General features: G+C 38.2%; 1 protein-coding gene across 1 annotated transcript in view; it reads left to right on the forward strand.

The window, feature by feature from the left end:
- KIF6 (kinesin family member 6) overlaps positions 1 to 22221 on the forward strand; it is a 402079-nt gene that overhangs the window by 34255 nt on the left and 345603 nt on the right. The window lies entirely within an intron of this gene.

The following is a 22221-nucleotide window of genomic DNA, read 5'->3' on the forward strand; positions in this document are numbered from 1 at the left end:
CAAAACTATCTGAAAAGAGTTGTCTGTCTCCTTGTCTACACTTCTTCACTTTCTCTTCATTCCTTGACCCTCTCCAGCTGGACTTCTGTCTTCTCTGCCCTCCTGACACTGCTCTTGTTGAGGTCATTAGTGAACTCCACGATGTCAAAAACAACGGCCATATGCCTGTTCTTGTGTTACTTGACCTTTAAGCAGCATTTGACAAGGCTAACTTCTTCTTCCTCTTTGAAACACTCTTTTACTGTAGGTTTTCATAACATCACACTGTGGTGGCTATGGAGGTGTCCCACTCAGGTCTTCCTTCATGAGAATATGCTGCAGGGTGACAACCTCCAGGTCTCATACGCTTAGATCTAAGACAGTGGAAACAGAGCCCAGGCTTCCTTGGAGTGCTCCCAGCAAATAACTAAGCATGAAGGGAGTACTAGAACTGGGACAGTCTCACCACATGAGAGTCCTCTAATAACTACCTTGGATCAGGAAGTCCCCATTGGCCAGACCAGGTCTTTCTTAAAACTGAACTGTGGTCTGAAGCTCTTCCCATTCAATCCTTCCATCCTCCTCCCCGTTCATAGATGTCAGACCCACAAAAGGTCTGAAACCCTCTTCATCTGCTTCTGATCCCTCCTCCTTTATATCTGTTTCCTATGTCTAATCCCATCTTGGTGTCACCTTCTTGGAGGGTCCAGATGGACTCGCACACTGTCCTGTTCCCTTACCCACCTGGCAGTTCCTTATCTTTTTGCCTCTTCTTCTCCAGGAGCCCTTAACACTGGTGGCTTCATCCTTGGATGAACTCTTCTCTTCTTGGTGTCTTTATGATCTCATTCATTCCCATGGCTTTAAATATAATCTTTTGTCATTGACTATCAAATCTTTATCTCTAGCTCTGATCTCTCCCAGAACTCCAGACTTCTATATCTAATCATATTCTTGACATTTCCACTTGGTTATTTAATGGTCATCTAAAAGGTAATATATTTTAAGGAACTCTTAATCCTCGTCCATAACTGCCCTTCTTCAGTTGCCCTCATCTCCATAAATGACTCCAGTCATTCTTGGTTGCTCTTTTTTTTCATCCCCCATCAGCAAGTCCTATGGACTGAACTCTAAAGCGTCTCCCAAACTGATCCATTTTTCTCCAGCTTGGCTATGGCCACCCCAATCAGTGTTGCAGCAACTCTCTGCTTCTTGCCCTCTCATAGTCCATTCACCACTCAGTAGCCAAAATGAGCCTTTAAAAGTGTACATCAGATCTAATCACACCCACCCGTCTACAGTACTACAAAGGCTCTTCGTTGAACTTTGACTAAAGCCCAGATTCCCTTATATTGTTTACAAAATCCTACACAATTGGCCTCTCCTGGCCCCTCAGACTTAACCTCTTCCTTCCTCTTGCCGCAGTCACAGTGGCCTTCTTTCTGTTCCTAGAATAAGGAGAGGTAATTCCTGCCTTTGGGGCTGTTATTTCATCCCTAGGTGTTCTTCCTTCTTGTCACTCAGATCTCAGCTTAAATGTTACCTCCTCACAGAAGTCTTCTCTGACCTCCCAGTCTGAAGTAGTGTATCTCATTCCTTTCTAACACACATCACCCTGTTTTCATTCTCTTCATAGCATTTACATTTTCTTACCTTTTTCTTTTTTATTAATTGTCTGTCTCCCCTCAACTAGAATGTAAGCTCCATGAGAACAGGGTCCTTTTCTGTCTCGTTCATTGCTGCATTCCCAGCACCTCCATGTGCACCTGGTATGTAGTAAGAGTCCCTATACACCTGTGGAACAAGTGAAGTGACAGAACTGCATTATTGCCCTTCCATGAGCATATTTTCTTTCCTCAGAAAGAAAAAAGCAGTGAATTTTCCTAACTCTACACTTGTGAACTTGTAGCTCTTATTATGTTCACCATTGCCTAGGATGTACTTTTCCTTGCATTTATACGTAATGCCAGTAGAGTTAAAAATCCCATTATAGTGAATCCATGGGGCATGCTGTTGGCTTTGTTCCAGTGGAATTTGTCACAAAGCCAGAAATTGCATTTCCAGTCTACGGAAACTGGGGGTGAAATAGCTGATTCTCCATTTCTCTCCAGGACTGGGAAGGGAAAACTCCGACTCCGAGATGGGAAGTGAGTGAGGTCTAGTGAATCTCCTGCCTCTCTCATCCAGACTCCCTGATGTTCTTCATGGATGTTGGCTTTGGGCTTTTTGTTTGCTTGTGTTTTGCTGAACGATATGAGTATTGGAAGAAGAAGGGGTAGCTGAGGAAGAGAGAAAAATGAAAAGGCAGTTACTATTTGGTGACTAGAAAAGATTCTAGAGTTAAATCTTTTAAAAAGTTGGGAGTTGTTTCCTCCTACTTTTTGTAGCATGAAAAGGTACATCATCAGGTGCTGTTTTTACACATGAAAATATACATGAACAAGGGTCAGAAAATGAAACAAGACGAAACAGAACACAGTTCCTATTATCAAGTATTTGGTACTGACAGTTTGTTGTATGTAAATAGAGCAATGAAGGGTTCTGTTTTTTTTGTTTTTTTGTTTTCTTTTTTTTTTTTTTTTGCGGTACGTGGGCCTCTCAATGCTGTGGCCTCTCCCACAGCGGAGCACAGGCTCCGGACGTGCAGGCCCAGCGGCCATGGCTCACGGGCCCAGCCGCTCCGCGGCATGCGGGATCCTTCTGGACCGGGGCACGAACCCGTGTCCCGTGCACCGGCAGGCGCACTCTCAACCACCGTGCCACCAGGGAAGCCCCTGTTTTTGTTTTTAATTGTATATTATTCTGAAATGTAGAAGCAGCTTTGATATGGAGATCTCTCTTTCATTTACCATTTCATTTACCATCTCGCTTTCAATTACCATTAGGTAACTGTGTTCAAATCAGATTGTCAAATTTTTATTTTAATGGCTCAAATGTTATGAGCCATATAAATGTTATATTATATAAAAATGTCCTGAGTTACTTTAACGTCATTTATTAAGAACTTTTCTGGTTCTCTCAGATAGAAGTATTTATACCCTCCCTCCTTTTACCCATGATACTTGATATGGCCCTTATCATGCTGTCCTACCTGTCTGTATCCCATACAGTGAACATACTAAGGACAAGGGCTGTGTTTTATTTATCTTTTCATTCCCCACCTGTACTGCCCCTTGCACTCCCCATCTTTCCTGATAAAATGGTGCCTGGGGAAAATGGGTTTTAAATGCATGTTTATCAAATGTCTATTTCTATAGTTACCTGAACCTATTACTTGAACCCCCTACATCTTATCCTGCCCTTGTTAACAAAGCTGCTTGCTTAATGGCCAGTTATTTCTAGTCTTGGTCAAGCTGTCAAAGTAGGGTGGGGGATTTTAGCTCATCCCCAGTCTGTTATATTGCATTCTCCTGTTTCTAGTTCTTAGATTAAAATCTTATCTTCATTGATAAGCCCATCTTGTCTTCCTCTACCAATAAGCACAATCTTTCCACTAAAAAACACCTGACTCATTTCCTTTCTACAGTTTTATATATGCTTCAATGGATTTTGTGTTGATGTTGTCTTATTTATCTTTTTTCCCCTGTTATTTATCTTATTAAGCTCTAAGTTGTTTGAAGGCCAATCTAAGCCAGTCAGTGCATACTCACCCAAAGTGCTAGGATAGGTGCAGTGGTACCTGGTACAGACAAATACTGAGGTGCCATGCCTGCTCTCAAAGAACTGATAGTTTGCTTGGGAAGTTAAAACTAACTGTATTTGCTTTATTTGAAATGCCTGACCTGTATAATATACCGTTGTTATTAATAGCTTTCATGTAAGGAAAGAAACCTTGCCATGTGATATCTATGCACTGATGCTGACTGATCTCAAATTCTGGATGGCGCTCCAGGGAGATGGAATGTCATGTACAAAAGTCGAAAGGAATTTAAGAAAAGGCCAAAGGGACTAGAAACTCAGAGGACAGATGATTCTTCTGTTAATTTTTCTTCCATCCTTCTTGCCCTGTTCCCATGGTTGCCCTTCCCAGGCCCCCCACCCCCGGGTAAGGTAAGCATCAGTGCAGATAATACCTTCCTAATTCTTCCCTTAAAAATGATATAAGGTAAACAGATTAATTGGACTCTCTAAAAAGGGACACTCAGATATCATAAATTTGCAAATGTAAATTCATATGTCAGTACACACAGCACTGTTTTCCACACAAGTAGTTACTCTATGGACCAATTAAATGATGGCTCCCTTTTGTCCTTATCTGTTTTTATAACAGTAGAAATGTAATTGTATATACGGACTGATGTTTGGACCCAAGTCTGTCTATAATTATGTTAGTTATAAATTTAACCCATTATATTATTTCAACATGTGCTTTGTTATTTAGTTTTTCCTTCTAGAATTCTGCTGTCATTTGTTTGTTGAACATCAGTACACAAATTCTTTTTCTTTTCCCCATGGTGAATGTCTGGGAAGAAATATTGCTGCCTGGCAGAGGGTACCGGGGCCTTGTATGATTTATTTCTTCTAATTTTATTCCATTGTAAAGACTCCAGAATGTTATAGAAACTTGAATAGTTTTAAGTTAATTCTTTTGAAATCTAGGCTTTTGCTCATCTTTCAAACTGAACAGTGCCCTGACATATCTGAGGTTTAGGAAACTTTGGCTCAAGTTGATGAGGGGCGTCTAATCTAGATCTTTGTTGCTGAGTGAAATTCAGTGGTTTTGGATCATGGGAATTTGTGCAAAATTGTTGGTTCGTTTGATTTGGTTCCCTTTAGACTACACCCATGAAGTTTTCTTTGGGTTTAGCTTGGTGATCCCCACCCCACCCCAAACTCAAAGTGGAACACTGTGGGAATGTTGAGGTTTATACCTCAAGCTATAACTCATCCTAGAGCTTTACCCAGTTTTGAAAAAAAAAAAAAAAAGAAGAAAAAAGCCTGGATTTTAAACCTTTGAGCAAAATATTTATTGAAACTAGACTAAACAACCCCATAGTTAGTTAGGATCCTAGAGGTCATTTGACCAGACTCTCCACCTGATGCATGATTCCAAGGAACAATTTCAGATTGTTTAAAGTCTTATAATAACTAATTCTATGCAGGATTCCTTATTTGCCCTTTGGTTCAAGCTTGTTGCCTTTGTGGTCGAAGTTTGCTATACCTGTAGAATTTTTTTTCTTTTCAATCTATGAAAAACCAACGAAGATGTGTAAGAACTTCCATATATGTGTATCTACTTGTAATTCTGTCAATTTATTTCTTGTATACTTGGAAGTTACATTATTCATTTAGAATTACTTCATCTTCCTGAGAATCTTTCCTTTAATCCTATGCAGTGACTGATTTTATGTCTAACAATTCTTTATATCTTAAAGTTCTTTTTTAAAAAAACTTATGTAGGCCCATAACCAAAGCCCACAGTACATGTACAGAATATTACATAGTAGCACCAAAGGTTCTGAGCCAGCATGCAGTAATCAAATATATTGATATACTCACAATAAATGTGTGAATATCCACACTAAGTAGGATATATAAAAATGTAATTTCCATCTTTTAATTTTTATTTTTTTATTGAAATATAGTTGATTATTATCAAAATTTCCATCTTTTTACATTTCAAATTTTTCATGTTCTTGCATCTTAGTTTGTGTCTCTTTATAAATGATGTATGGATGACTTTTACTTTTTTATCCAAGTTTTAGTCAGTTTAGTGATTACTAATATTTGTAGTTGCTTCTATCATATTTACATTCTATTTATCCTTTTTCTATGCCTTTTTTGTTTTCCTCCTCTTTTCCTACCTTCTGTTTTGCTGACCAACTTTGTCTTATTTATTTTCTTCTAATATTTCTAATCTGATCTATATGATTAACTTTGGTCATATCTCCTATTTTATCTTATTTGTTAAATATTTTAATTTCATCTTGTTTTAATAAGACTCAAATCAATCATCATTATTGTTTTTTTTTAATTTAATTTTATTTATTTATTTTTTAAATACAGCAGGTTTTTATTAGTTATCCATTTTATACATATTAGTGTATATATGTCAATCCCAATCTCCCAATTCATCCCACCACCACCACCCCCCCGGCCTTCCCTGCTTTGTGTCTATACGTTTGTTCTCTACATCTGTGTCTCTGTTTCTGCCTTGTAAACTGATTCATCTGTACCATTTTTCTAGATTCCACATATATGCGTTAATATACGATATTTATTTTTCTCTTTCTGACTTACTTCACTCTGTATGACAGTCTCTAGGTTCATCCACGTCTCTACAAATGACCCAATTTCCTTCCTTCCTTTTTATGGCTGAGAAACTAGTGAATGTTAAGATTTTAACAGTTGAATTCTCAACTATTCTTTCTTTGAATACTTTCTATTCTTTAATAGTTGAATTCTCAACTATTCTTTCTTTGAATACTTTCTATTCTTTAATAGTTGAATTCTCAACTATTCTTTCTTTGAATACTTTCTCTCTATTCTTTAATAGTTGAATTCTCAACTATTCTTTCTTTGAATACTTTCTCTCTTCTATTCTCTTTAGTGTCTACTTCTGCAACTCATATTCATTTTCCTTTGCATTCACTGCTGTTTCTTAGATTTAAAAAAATATGTATTGTCTATCTTTGCATTGCTCTTTGTTTCATTTTGGGTAATTTCCTCAGATAATCTCTCCTAGTTCACCAAGTCTTTCCTCACCTATGTCTAATTGGTTTAACCCTTACATTGAATTTTTAGAATTTCAATAATCATAGTCTCATTTTTAGAAGTTCTGTCTGGTCATTTTTCTTCTGTCTGTCCTGCTTTTCATAGTATCTTGCTATTTTATTCCTTTTTATTACTTATTTTAAGTATTTTAACACATTGCATAGTCTTTGTATTTTAAAACATTTAATTTTAATTTAATTTTAAACACATTTATTGCATAGTCTTTATATCTAAAGCTGTAGATCTGAACCTGCTGTTTGTTACACCTCTTGACTGTTTTCTATAGATTGTGTCCTTGTGGGTTTCATTATTTTGGATTGTGAGCTCATCTTCAGTGGAGTTTGGTCAGTTGGAATCCTATTCTATAACATTAAGGGCAAATCACTATGACTACATTTATTTTTGCTGCTTCCTGCTGCCCCAGGGCTGTCATCAGCTTGAAACCACTTTTTACATTAATTTCAGTGATTGGGATTTACAGACCAGCTGGGTAGTGTAAATTTATACCTCGGTTATGCACATGAGTAAGTCAGTGGTTATGAAGGCTGAAAGAAGACTTTTTCTTTTCCTACCCATAGTTCAGGCAGAGACAGACAAGGTTCCTTGCCATTTCCTATGCTGATAGGTGGGTATGCATTTTTTTGTTGTTGTTGATTACTTTAGTAGGCTATTACTTATAGGCCCCAGCTTATAAGGAATCTTGTTTCTAAATACCCAGTTCATATTGGGCTAAATCCTGGTTACTGATATCAGCATTCTTTTCCTACCTCCATAATCCTAGGGTGGTCCTAGCATTAGCACATACATTTTTACTTTTTCATTTACTTCTTTGTTTTTGGTCCTTAGACATTTTCCTTACATTTCTGGGGCAAATTCAGCTATGCACTTAAAAGTGTATACATTAGGGCTTCCCTGGTGGCGCAGTGGTTGAGAGTCCACCTGCCGATGCAGGGGACACGGGTTCGTGCCCCGGTCCGGGAAGATCCCACATGCGTGGAGCGGCTGGGCCCGTGAGCCATGGCTGCTGGGCCTGCGTGTCCGGAGCCTGTGCTCCGCAACGGGAGAGGCCACAACAGTGAGAGGCCCGCGTACTGCAAAAAAAAAAAAAAAAAAAAAAAAGTGTACACATTATATTTTATCCAGAATTTCTAAGTAGATTTTAGAAGGAGTGATTTCAAGCCTTCTGGTCAGCCATAGGGGGAGAATTGGACGTCTTAGTCATTTTACATTTCCTGGTCCTGTACTAATGCAGTTTGTTTGTTGTTATTATTGAGCTGCAGGACTTTCTATTGATCTCTGTTACATTTTTATTGTTGTTGTCATTAAATTTGGTCCCTCATTCTGGCTTTTTAAAAAAAGAATCATGGCTCAGTCACCTAGTACGTTAGTTTTACCTCCCAGACCTGAATCATTTGTATATTTGATGTACAAACCAGCTTGGTTTTCCATAGCGTTTGGTAAAAGTTTTAAACCAGAGCAGTTCATGTACACAGCCCAGAGGTATGCCACCAAAGATATCTCTGTCAGTGGACATTGATCAGAACTCTTTTTTTTTTTTTTTTGCGGTATGCAGGCCTCTCACTGTTGTGGCCTCTCCCGTTGTGGAGCACAGGCTCCGGACGCGCAGGCCCAGCAGCCATGGCTCACGGGCCCAGCCGCTCCGCGGCATGTGGGATCTTCCCGGACCGGGGCACGAACCCGTGTCCCCTGCATTGGCAGGCGGACTCTCAACCCCTGCACCACCAGGGAAACCCGATCAGAACTCTTTGAAATTACTTACAAATGTGTCCAACTCTGTTATTCATTTCAGTTTACATTTCAATATTTGGCTTGCAAGGCTTATTCTTAATGAACTTGCTTGGCTTGGTCCAATTCATTTCTGCCAATATTTCTAAGTACATACCATGTACCATTTTGTGTACTGTGTGTACCAGAGATATAAAGAAGAATAAGCCATAGCTCCTTCCTTCATGACACTCAGGCTGGTAGAAGAGACACTTAGGAAGGCACACAGGCTAGCCATGTGATAATCTCTTCCTGTATTTTGCTCAGGATCAACTTCTATCTGACTGATCTATAGTTTATGGCATCCACCCCCTTTCCTTTTTTTGCCATGTCTCAGACATATCAGTTGAGTGTACACAATTGATTTGTGGGAAAATTTTCACACAGCTAACTTCTGTGTCTCTTCTCTCTATAATCTTTTGTGAATAAATTCATTTTGGTATTTTATACTCCTATATTTTAGAGTATTTTTACAACAATAAAGAATACTAAAAATATTGGACATGTGTTAAGCTACTTTAAGATTATTTTTCCTTTTTATTCCTATTCTAATTATTTTCCCCTTGGTTAAAAATGTTCTCAAAATTCTCCCTTCTCCAAACTTCCTCTTTCCCAGAAAGGCAGTGCAATATAAATGTCTAGCAATTTGGTCTTTTTTGGTCTGACCCCTTGTGCTAACTTTTTCACACAGGGTTTCCTACTTGGTCCAAGACTCCAGCTCATTTTTTGTTGTTGGTATTTGAAAATTTGTTAGGCAAACTAATGATGTAACCACATTCTCAGTGAAATAAGTTAATTTATTTAAGAAAAAAGTTCTTATCTGGACTAGAAATTGTGAATTTCGTCTTTAGCCTTTTCTCTCTGTAACCCCAACCAACATTCATTAATCAAGAACTCCTGTCAATATTTCCCCTTCGAAGCATTTCATATCTGCTCCCAGTATTTTGTTCCCACATTTAGTGCCCTAGCCCACACCCTAATCCTTTCCTGCCTGATAATTGGATAACTTCCTAAATGTTTTTCATATCTTCTGACTTTAATCTTAGTCCTGTGTTTTTCATATTTCAATTCAGGATCTAGTAGGTTATAAAATCAATTGTTTGTGATCAGAAGTTTTTAATGACATAAAATAGAAGAGATAGACAATATTAGAGTCCATGGCTATGATAAGGGTGTTTTTTCATGAAACTTTTGTTTTAGTTATGTATATATGCCACCTGTTAACTTACCATTTGTAATAGAAGATGATAATTGTATAGGTATTTGTCATTTGGAGGAGTGTCTACCTAGCATTTGAACCTTGTTCCTGTGTTTAGAGAACTATGTAGGATATGAGTCTTGGTGGGAGGTAGGGCCTGCCTTGCATTATAGAACTTTAAAAAAGCCCCAGTCTTGCTTTTCCAGCATCCCTTGCAGCTAGGGTGCTGCCTTTTGACCTAGACTTCTTAATCAGATGTCTGGAATGTTGAGTTAGGACTGACAGAAGCAGGGGAAGTGAGTACCTAGGCTGATGGTGGTGGCAGTGGCCATGACACTGGCATTTGGCTTTCTAAGCAGCAGGGGCTGATAGTCTCAGCTGTGTCATCCAATGGTGCCAATGGTGTCCTCATCAGAATGGTTATGGGCATAGTTTGGGAATGTTTTTGGCTGTCTAACCTCCTTTTGCTCCTGCCTATTTTCTGAGTCTGGTACTCTAAATTTCCTGGAGATTTTATGGGCTACTCCATTTCCATTCTAACAATTTCTTTTCTACTTGCTAGGGATTGAATTGTGCCCCCGCGCCTTGCCCCCAATTTATATGTTGAAGCTCTAAACTCCAATGTGACTGTGTCTGGAGATGGGGTCTTTAGGAGGTAATTAAGGTTAAACAAGGTCATAAAAGTGAGACCCTACTCGAATAGGACTATGGCTATATAAGAAGAAGAGGGGGATATCTTTTTCTCTCAGCCACGTGAGGACACAGGGGAAGGCAGAGAGACCTGCAAGCCAGGAAGAGAGCTCTTACCTGAAACCAAACCCTACTGGACCTGGATCTTGGACTATCCAGCCTCCAGAACCGTGAGAAATACATTTTTGTTGTTTAAGCCACCCAGTCTGCAGTATTTTGTTATGGCAGCTGAGCTGGCAAATACAGATTGTGGTACAGAGAAGCGGGCAGTAGCAGCACACCTTCACGGAAAGAGGGAGGCAGAGTCCCATGGATTTCTCAGAGCGTCACAGTGCAGTGCTGACTTTCTCACCTATCTGAGCAGAGGCCTGGGGTAACTTTTCCATTAATGGACCCTTTCTCAGTGATTTCTAGGAGAGTGGGCTTTTCACTCGTTCCTCCTGTCTGGGCTACTCAGAAAGTCAGTTTTAAAAGAAGAGAAGCAAACAGCATGTAGGTTGCCATCACGGGTAGTGCTTCCACAAGTCTAAGTGTGCTGGAGTCCAGGCCAGGATACCCAGGAGCCTCCCCTGCAGCACCTGCCACCTCTGTCCTAGCTGCCGGCTGTGATTGCAGGCTCCATGCCACATCACCAAAGGGGCCAGCACACCTCTAAACATGGCTCCTCTAGTCCTGGGGACTGTACCTCTTAGCCTCTTGTTTGAGGTACAAAGCCTAAGTACCTCACATGACAAGGATCAGTCAAGATACAGAAAAAATCCGAGAGTTTATTATTACAATTAAAGTTTTGAAAGTAGCTGGCTATGAATGAACAGTAACATTTTCAAAAGAAAATAAACTGAGAATAGACCTGTGTGAGATGTGGAAAATACTTGAAAGCAAAGGAAATGATTCAGCACCTCAAAGACGTGGCACTTAGATGAATTACTCAGGTCAGTTTTTCACTTCTGTGGAGAGCCTCTATGTCTTGGATAAACTCATATGTATGTGCTTTGCATAATGCTCATGGAAGATTATTTAATATTAGTATTCTGAAACAAAGGACCCCCTTTGAATGATTCTAGCCATTTCCTCTACAAGTCAGAGTGGTGGTAGGGGGATAGTACGCCTTGTGGAGTATAGCTTTGTTTACATAATGGATGCTTTGTCAAGTAATTAAAAAGTGGCCTTTGAAACATTTAGCTTGGTTTGTTTTGTTAGATTTCCTCATTTATTTTTTTTCCCTCAGGTACGTTTTTGCAACTTCTCATAACATCTAGGTGAATGCTTTAAGAGAATATATTTTATCCTTTATTTCATGAATCAAATGTACAGGTATGAAGTAAAAATAAATAAATAAGTTTGAATAGTAAATATTCAAGCTACATTCTAGCCATTACCTGAAATAAGAATTTTATAGTATAGTCAAAGTGCTCAATATTTAATCTCAGGAATAAATGTTTCAATGGTTTTTATAATTTTAGGTACTTTTCCAGATAAATTGCATTCGTAGTAGATGCCACTTGTCGTTACTGAAAAGAGGCCAAAATAATATGTTTTCACGGAATTGTTTTACGACATTGAAGTTAACATTAAATATTACTTAAAATTATAATGGAGGCTGGTTTGAATTACATTTGTGTTTCTCATTTGAGAGATTTAAAGAATAATGAATTTAACTTGGAGGACCTGATGAGCAGAACAGAAACAATCAGGGAAAGTTACCATCATGAGGTGCTCTGGATACAGAAGGCCTGAGCAACAATTAAACTTGACCAAAAGTAAAATGGCTGCTCTGTGAGATAATGAGTTTCTCATCATGGGAAGTATTCAAGCAAAGGCTGAATGACCTTAACAGGGATACTTGCATGTACTGTGTCTCTGCATCTCATGGGGAGGTGTTCAGCAGGGAGAGACTTCTCAGGTCCCTTTGGATTCTAGGACAAAAGTTCTTAAGCAACTTTTAGTTTGTCGTAATTGTGTACTTTGTGTTGGATGAGTCAATGTTTGAACTTGTCCTATGATCACTCTTCTTTTGCAGACAGAACCAGTAAAAGAAATCGCTCTTAGTTACTTAATATGCAGTCGAATACTTAGCTTTTCTAATTTTCTAAGCCTAAAATAAATCACACAGAGGACAAAGGATTTATCCAAGTTTTGAAAGGTATGCGAAAAGGTCTGTCTAACTTGTTACGCTCTCAACTCTAACTCAGGCTAGAGAAGAGAAAAATACACATGTTTTAGCTGTTTTTTTTCCTCTAGATCTCCTGTGCTGGTAACTGGATGTTGCTCATGGCCAGCGCATGTTCCGTCTTTCCGTACCTAATTCCATGTTTCACATACTTTTATGTAAAGTCCACTGTCATGAAAAACACAATGTATTTTGGGGCCAGAGCACCCTGATTTATTTAGAAATACCACGAGAGGACCTGTAATGACAGCTCCTTCCCCATGCTACCATCTGTCAGTGAGATGTTAAGGGGTTAAAAAGCTTAATAGTTTTCAGTCTCAGAATCAAGGCTGCCATCATGTGGGGAAATTAGAGGTAATTGTCATGCCGTTGTCTCAGGCCAGCGATATACTTCAGGAGACGGAGATTCTCAGGATACCCAAATTTCTCTCTCATTTCTCAGTTTTCTATCTTCCACCCTCAAAATGCCAAGCTTGAACTCTCTTATCTGCTTCTCCTTGGCCCAAGAATCCTATAAAATCCTTTCATTCTCCGTCTCCTTCCCCTGCTTTATTATTTTTCTTCATGGCAGTTATCACCACATGAATTTATACTATATACAGCATTTATTTTACTTTTTAAATTGGTGTGAGTTCTGATCCTCATCATTTCACCTCAAGTGTAAGTCCCATGTGGACAGGGAACCTGTATGTCTTGGTCACCGCTGTATCCCCACCTCGTAGAGTAGTCCCTCCCTAGCACACATTAGGTACTAGGAACAAGTCTTTCAAGATTTTTATTGGCTCATTTGTCTGCTTGGGTGACTAGTAGTGTTCATTGAATTGATTTAGATTTCTCCCTTAAAACTATACTTTCTCACCTGATGTGATTTCTTGCCTCCCCCTCATCCTCTCTTTTGCTGTCATTATAAGATGTTCTCCTCAGTCTATACCTTTAAGAGAAGCTTAAAAAATAAATGAATAAAAGGCGATTGCTTCCTCAGACTTGGCTCTATCTTTTTACGTACTACTCCTCGTAATCACTTCCCTTCCCAGCTCAGGTCTTGGAAGTGACCGTCTGCTCTGGCTGCCTTGGCCTCATTCCCTCCAAAATCCTCTGCAACTTGATTTGTGTGCTATTCATATTTCGTAAGCTCCTCTCTTCAACATACGTTTTTCCTGAAGTTTCTCATTGTCAAATCTAAAAGTGCCCACACTGTGCTCATTCTGACCTCTTCCACATGTCCAGCACTGCGCAGCCGGCCACACTTCTGCTGTGGTTTCAGTAGCACATGGAACATCTTGCAGAGGGACCCCTGAGTCTGGTTAGGGTTTTGGTTTTTTTTTTGCGGTATGTGGGCCTCTCACTGTTGTGGCCTCTCCCATGGCGGAGCACAGGCTCCGGACACGCAGGCTCAACGGCCATGGCTCACGGGCCCAGCCACTCCGCGGCATGTGGGATCCTCCCGGACCAGGGCACGAACCCGTGTGTCCTACATCGGCAGGCGGACTCTCAACCGCTGCGCCACCAGGGAAGCCTGAGTCTGGTTAGTTTTATTTCTGACTCTGCAATGTACCACCAACTCCCTACTCCTTTCTTCCTGTAATCTATCTACAATCACCAGCCAAGAAATAAATCCTTATACCCCCATACTTACAGTTCTTGTTATCTGCAGTGTCCCCTGGCGATCTTTTTCCAAAATTTGAATTTCCTTAAATCTACAAATATTCTAGAACACAGGTTTTTCCATTAGTGTTAGTGTGACTGGTCACACGAATTAGATCTTCAGAATGATATGAAGTTGAAGCTGAAGAAACTGCTCCAAATGGATTCCCAGCTCAAAGTCCTTCTGCATGTATTCATTTGACAAGTATTTTCGATTGTCTGCTATGTACTGATATTGTTTTAGGCTCTGGGGACACCGGGGTAAACATGGCAGAGAAAGTTCCTGCTTTCTTGGAGCTTACTTTCAGTTTATTTTATTGTCCAAGGGGAATTTTTAAAAGGACTTCTTACATTTAATTGGGTTTTAAATTAATATTTAACCTATTAGACCTATGCATTCGGAAACGTACTTCAACCTACAAATCTTATGATTCTATTTTTAAATCTAGTAATTTTAATATAAAAATAACAACAGTGTCATTTATTATTTCATTAACATCTAGTTTATTCAAGTTTAAGAGTTGAAAGTTCTCTATACAGTTAGTTCTGATTTCAATTTAGGTAATTCAATTCCCTTAAACAGCTTAAACTTCATGTGCTCATTTAATATATCTGATTTCTCAAGTACCTAAACTGCCTGGTAAGGCAGACTTACAAACCTAACAAGCAAATCATTCTAAGAACATAAGCAACTTAAAAGATAACAATAATCAAACATATATATGTAGTAAGTCAACCTTTCTTAAACATTTCCACAATATTTCCAAAATTAAATAAAATGTTCTTACACTTTCTGATTTAATATCACAAGTCTGAAATCAATTACATATTTCAAATTGAAATCATAATCTCTTTAAGTATTTCAAACTCTTTAAATAAACATACCTAGAATAGCCCAGTGATATGAAAATTACTCTTAAACATATTCCATAAAAGTATTAAGAGTTGGGTTTGATTTACTTTGTTATCTCTATTCTTATTTATTTAAACTTCCCTAGGGTGGCAAAGTCACCAGCACGATTAAGGTAAGTAGTTGTACCATCTTTGGTTGGCTGAGGTTACTGGGTTGAAAATCAAAATATCTCTATGCTGAATTATTGCTCAGAGATTGGCCCGATTTGTGTTTTTCAAAGACGTCTCCTGGTTGCTGGGTGGTAAAGGATTGAGGGATGTTGGAAGATATCAATCTGGTAGTGACTCCTTGGTCTTTTTTTAACTCTTCATCAACTTCTTCATGGGAAGGGACTTTATTTTGTTCTCTCAGGTTACTCTTTATTAGCTCCAAGACTCTGTTGTCTCTTGCACCATTCTCTTCTATTTTTGCCTGTACCATATGACTTTCAAACTCCTTTTCTGGTCCTTGATTTTCATTTCCTCCCAGTTCTACTACTAGTGGTAGGGTGGGATGCTTCAGATTCTAAGAGTGGAAGAAAACCGGACCCCAGGAAGAAAATGGGATAGGGGTTGGACTTAGCAGAGAAAAAAGGAAAAGAAAGAAAGATGTTCTTGACATGTAGGCAATTGACAAAAATCTAGAGGTATAATAGCATATGTTAATGTGGGTTATTTTTGTGGGACAAGGTTATGGAGGACTTTGACTATCTAATCTACACTGTGTTTTTGATAAGAAGCATATACTATTTCTATAATCAGAGAAATTTTAAAAAGAAATAAAAAGAAATGCAAATCAAGGGGATTAGTGTGGTAGCAGAATCAAAAAGGCTTTATGAAGATGGTAGAAATGAATCTTGATAAAGAATTGAGGCTACCCATTTAAAAAAGATATTATTATTATTAAATTTCTATCAGTACATAACTGTAGAGTAAGAATAGCTTTTGAAGTAGCAGACTTTGATGTGTCTTTTTTCAGACTGTGAATGATAGTCGCTGTGTGCCTGTTCCTACATATATCAGCCTTTTGGGGGTGATTGATTTCATAGAGCAATAGTTGCAGTGAAAGTAAGATCAATTTGGATTTTGCAGCTCTCACTGAGAGCAGCAGTACAGTAAACAAATATGTAGGCACGAGCTTTTTGTGTGAAGCACTACAAGGTGCTCTCATGGGATTTACAGGGAGTGAAAAGGAAGCTATCACTTGCCTTAAAAAACTTGATGTAATTATGGAATCATTCATAATGGCTTTGTTGACCAGAATAATTATATTTTAACTTTCTACTTATTTGGAAAGAAAATGGAAGCTTCTGGATCATATTATTCTACTTAGACAATGTTATTATCTCATGCTAACAGTTATTATTTTGAAGTTGCTGTAAAGTTCTTTTACAAGGGTCCCAGTGCTGAGCATGTTTAGACTGATGACACTCATATCACTGAATAGAATAAAGAGAGTATTGGGGCTCCTCGGTTCAACAAAACTTGGCTCTTTAAAGTACATTTTAAATGGCCTAGAAAAAAAAGTGCAAGATTTCGGCTGTTGAAGCAAAGCTTCATTGACAAAATCGTGTGAGCATTTTATATATCTGGTCTTAGCAACCTGCACCTCAGAGCCTCCAAAGAGATATTGGCAACACAACTAGGCCTCTTACACACTAACAGGTGGCTACTCACACAATATCCTGATCCAATTTCATGATAGCCCTCAAGTGACTGAGCAAGACCCTGTGCTTAAAACTTCCCCTCCAGGTGTAGACTAGGTTGTCCCTCTGTATGTGCTGCTACAGCACATGGATTTTCCTGATTTGTATTATATTGTACCTAGAATAGTGCTGTGGAAGAAGGGGAATCATAACCATTTGTTGGAATGAATGCATGAAGAATGGATTAAATAATAGGCCTTCAACAAATTTTTTGCTTGGCAATTTTGATGAAACATTTATTCTACGTATATGAATTTGTGGGTAAATATGATATGGCTAGGTTGGCCAGTTTTCAGCATGGTCAAATTGAAGCCATTTCTTTGAGGCTAAGTAAATCATACCAAATACAACTTTACTGACTCATATCACTGCATAATTGAGCTAATTAACCATGACATGATCAACTATGAATATGGTGAAAAAGCCAGTTTGACTGCTGACTGACCAGGGCAGCGGTTATATATAGAAATGGTCTTTTCCTGTAATCTGCTGCTTTGCCGACCTTAGTTTTGTGACCACATTTAAGGAAAGAAACCCAGATTAATGAGATGCTATTCCAAATACTGAAACAAAATAGGACATATATTTTCTGTATATAACACTTTCTTGGCCCAGATATTCTTAAGTAACTGTTAGGAAGTTGCTATAAAATACATGGAGAATTGGTCCTATTATATGAGCCTTAATGGTACAGTATAACCTCCATGTTAGGGGGCCACATGTCAGAGTCTCATTGGGGCCAGTTTTCCGGTTTAAATTTCAACACAAAGGATTTACTGGAGGTATTCAGAAGATTTCATGACAGAGCTATTTAATATTAGAATGAGTTATGGGGAGCAATTGTGGCAGGCTCTAAATATAGTTCAGTTTCTCCTCTGTCTAGGATAGTTTGGGTGGCCCTACCTGAGAGCAGAAGGACAAACCAGACTGGTCCTTCTAACCCAGAGTTTTGCGATTCATTCTAACCCAAAAGGAAGCCCTGGTACCTAAATGACTCAGTAGTTCTTTTTTGTATATTCAAATAAGAGACACACACCATGTTGGACTTTTATGCTCTAGCTTGGCTGACCGCCCACTGTGTGAAGACCTTCATTACTGAGTTTTGTTTTCATTCACTCTAAACTTTTGCCCTTGGTTGGAAATATGTGTGCTTAGTCTCAGCTCACAGGGAAGTCATTTAATGTATAACTCCAAACTTAATATACTGAGTTAAGTAGTAGAACAAAATAAGCTTTTTTTTCTCATTTGTGAAACAAATTATGCACTTCAAGAGAGGTGGGTGCTTATTTCCAAGCTGACAGAATTCTTTCTAAAATTTTTGCACCAAAGGAGTTTAGGGAGAAAATAAAATAGAGAATAGAACTGAAAGACGTTGTAAAATGGTTAGGTATAATTATTTTGTTGTTTTAACCATTACAAAGTTTTCAAGATACCTAATAAGACTGTGTACTTCTCTTATTTTGGAAATAGATGCTTTCTATATTTTTGTTTTAATTTTTTGAACTAAGAATATATTGAAAATGCATAGCAATTTTTAATGCAATATAGATGTTTTTAATGCAGTGTGAATATTCAACTTTAAACCACCTGATTATTTAAATGAAATAGGGTCTGTTCCAGTTTCCCTCTGTGTGTATCCATTATGTATATGGAAAACAGATCATATTATTCAGTAGTTCTTTGAAAATAAAAATAGACATGCTAACCAGGATGAGCATTTGGACTCTTTATGTATGTGTTCTTTTTGTGTTCCAGCTCAACTTAACCTTTCGGTATCTAAACTTAGTACATATATAGAATATGCAAAGGGGGTTAGCTAAAGTTGTTATGAGAGCCATAACTTCTCAGTTTCCTCTGTGTTTAAACTTGAAACCTTAATATCGTATTAATGGAATTTTGTGTTTTATGTATACATGCACAAGTCTGCTAGACAGATGCTAAAAAAATGCCAAAATGGGACTAATACAACTAAGAATACAACTAAAAATGTTCTATAAATGTGACTATGGCGCTTAGGCATTTTATGGAGGTTGCTTTTTTGGTTTTTTACAAAGCTGGAATACCTGATTGGTCTTTAATATGTGAGAAGAATGTTCAAAAGAGTATCCTTCAGTCTTATTTGAGTACAGGTTGCCTTAACTTTACAGACTGCTAAGTACCAGTGTGGAAAGCAAGTATTTGTATACTTAATCACTTATTACCATCAAATTTCTTTATTATTTGAAATGTTTAAAATGTATTGGTTTTAAGACAAAATAGGCTTAAAAACTTTGAGAGAATTTATTTGTGGTATTGCACAACTCTTATAAGTTTGTCAGAGAAATAATTATGAATTGTGTCCACTTTACTTGTTAAAATACAGGACAAAGTTAATGCCACTCTTTCCTTGGAGATTTAGTTGCTTGGTCATGCTGACTATGCTACTATTTTAAATAATGAACAGAATTCTACAGGGCTCTAAGCTCCCCAAGAATAGAGGGAATGATTGAGTTATCAAACCCTCCTCCCTTCCTTCCTTCCTCTCTCCAAACTTCAAATAGACAAGAAACTCAGTCACTTATTGATTTGGTGGAAGTGTAATGAGTGGAAGAGGGACACAGAAGAAGAGCCTCAGTCCTTCCTTGCGATGGTGGGAAGGTGAGGGTGACAGTGGAGAAGGGGTCAGAAAGATAGTGAAAAGTGGAGAGTAGTGGAATTGAATCTGAGACCTGGAGACATAGGTGTCATACAGGCAAATACATGTGAGGAAAGAAGAAATTTGAATGGGGCAGAGGGTCGGAGGGTGAGGTTTATGGGTGGTGGGGTGACTTGGCTTTCCACACAAACAACTTAAATTCTAGTATGGATGGATACATGGGAAACCTATGGGGAACTGTAGACAGGTCAAATGGCTAGAGAAGGGATAATGTGGAGGTAATGGGAAATGACACATGAAAAATATTCCAGGTTAAGAAAAGCCTCATATGGCCTACGGAGAAAACCAGACCTTATCCTAGAAGCAATCAGAAGTTGCCAAATACTTTAAATTAGAGTGGTGGATCAGTTATAGATGTTATAGCAAAATCATTCTGGTGGCAGTGTACAGAGAAGATGATTTGAAGACTAGTTAGGATGGTATTACTATAATGCAGGTTTTCAGAGGCAAAGGCAGTCTAGGGTCCAGGCAAACAGCACAAATAAGTGAACTGGGCCAAGTTCAGAAACTGGAAAACTTGGACTTAGTGACTAAGTAAATACAAGCAGCAGTCACCACTCAGCTCCAGCCAGTTGTTGCCCTTTGGGAAAACAAAGACACCCCACCACACACATACACACACCCTGTTGCACATTCATTATTTGCTTTTGGCTCTCAGATGGGTGTCAAACGTTTTTAAAAACATGAACAGGTCAACACTCTACTGACCAAACAAAATAAATCTTTGGGCCAGATAAAATCTAAGCCAGTATATCACTGAAGTATGTTCTTTTGAACAATGATCTTTGAAAAATGAGTTCTGTGGTCAAATAAATTAGAAGCAATTGGAACTTGACAAAACTGATTTTAAAATTCACAAGGAAAAGAAAATGTGCAAGAATTAGCCAAGATACTTTTGTAGAAGAACAAAGATGAGGAAACTTGCCCTACTAGATATCAAACCGTATTATAAATCTATGGTAGTTAAAATAGTGTGGTGCTAGCACAGGAATGAACAAATAAATTCATAGCATAGAATGGATATTTCAGAAACAGTATCATGTATAAATGAAAATGTATGATAAAGGTAGCATTTTAAATGAGTTAAGGAATGATGGATCATTTAATAAATGGTGCTGGGGGAATTAGCTATCAACTGAGCAAAAACAATATTAGATTCTAACTCATGCCATTAGCAAAAAAAAAGATGAATTAAATAACTAATTGTAAGAAATAAAGTGATAAATAGAAGGAAATGGAGAAAACATGTTTATGATGTTGGAGAACAGAAGGCCCTCTTAATGACACAAAATGCAAGAAACAAATTTGACTTGATCAAAATTTTTTAAAAATTTGGACAGCAAAAGCCATCGTAAACAGTATTAAAAGATAAGCTACTATCTAGGAGAAAACATGCAACGTACAACAGGACAAATATCTATAACATGGAAATAACTCCTCCCAATGAATGAGAAAGAGGCAAACATCCATCATAAATTAGTCAAAAGATATGAATAGGCAGTCCCCTGAAGAGGAATTATAATTAGTCAATAAACATATGAAAGTATGCTTAAGATGAATATGAAATATGGAAATGAAAATATGCTTAATCACATTACAATCAGATAAATGAAAGTTAGAAATATGAGAGAGTTCTTCCCCTCACTAAATTGGCAAAATTACGATTTGGTAATGTAAGAATAAGTGACAGAATGAGCAAACAGTAACTCTTCAATTACAGATGTGAACATACATTGCTATGGCTGCTTTCGAGGACATCACTGTCAGTATCTACCAAAACTGAGAGTATACCCGCTCCAAGTTCCAGAAATTTCACTTCAGAGCGTCCACTTGTAGAGAAATAGTAAAGGCTGTTGTCCCTTCTAGCATTATTTGCAATGGCAAGAAACCAGAAAGAATGCCACTGTTCATCAGAAGAGGACTGGTTAAATAAGGTGTACATTTCTACTGTGAAATGCTATACAGACTTAGAGTATAAAAGGATGTGATGGCTGCCGGGCGTGGGGTGGATGGATGGTGGCGGGTGGCCGCCTGGCGCGGGGGGATCAGCTCGGTGCTTTGTGGCCGCCTGGAGGGGTGGGATGGGGAGGGTGGGAGGGAGGGAGACGCAGGAGGGAGGGGATGTGGGAACAGATGTATATGGGTGACTGATTCACTTTGTTGTAAAGCAGAGACTAAAAAAAAAAAAGGGATGAGATGGGTCTACTGATGTGATAAGACAAGTTACTGAGTAAACAAAATAGGTCCTCCAACGATACAGAGAGTATTAAACCAGTTATTTAAAAAGGGAAAAGGACATAAAACAGTCTATATGTAATAAAGCCTGGAAGTTCTGCAAAAGGAATAACGGGGATTCACTCTGGTGAAAGTCTGAGGTTGGTCGAGGGCAATTATGTCCAAGGGAGACTTAATTTTATATGTAATTGAAATTTTTAATAAGTTTGTATTCATGCATTTATGAATTACTTGTATAACCAAAAATAAATAAAATATTCTTAATGATGGGAGAAACTTGAGCTTCTTATTTTCTAAGAAGGAAGCAATCAGTAGAAAGGAAGGAGTCAAAAATACGGGAGAGGAGTTATTTGATGGAGAGAGGTCCCCAGGGAGGTAGGAGAGAATACAGTCAAGAATTTAGCTGGAAGCGATTAACTTTGGATGGGAGGAGGAGGAACACGACTAATAGAGATAAATTTATATATGTTGGGGTGGAGATTGGGAGGGAGAGAGGAGCTGAAAAATTTCCTGT

This window comes from Mesoplodon densirostris, chromosome 10 (genome assembly GCF_025265405.1).
Source record: "Mesoplodon densirostris isolate mMesDen1 chromosome 10, mMesDen1 primary haplotype, whole genome shotgun sequence".
NCBI lineage: Eukaryota > Metazoa > Chordata > Mammalia > Artiodactyla > Ziphiidae > Mesoplodon > Mesoplodon densirostris.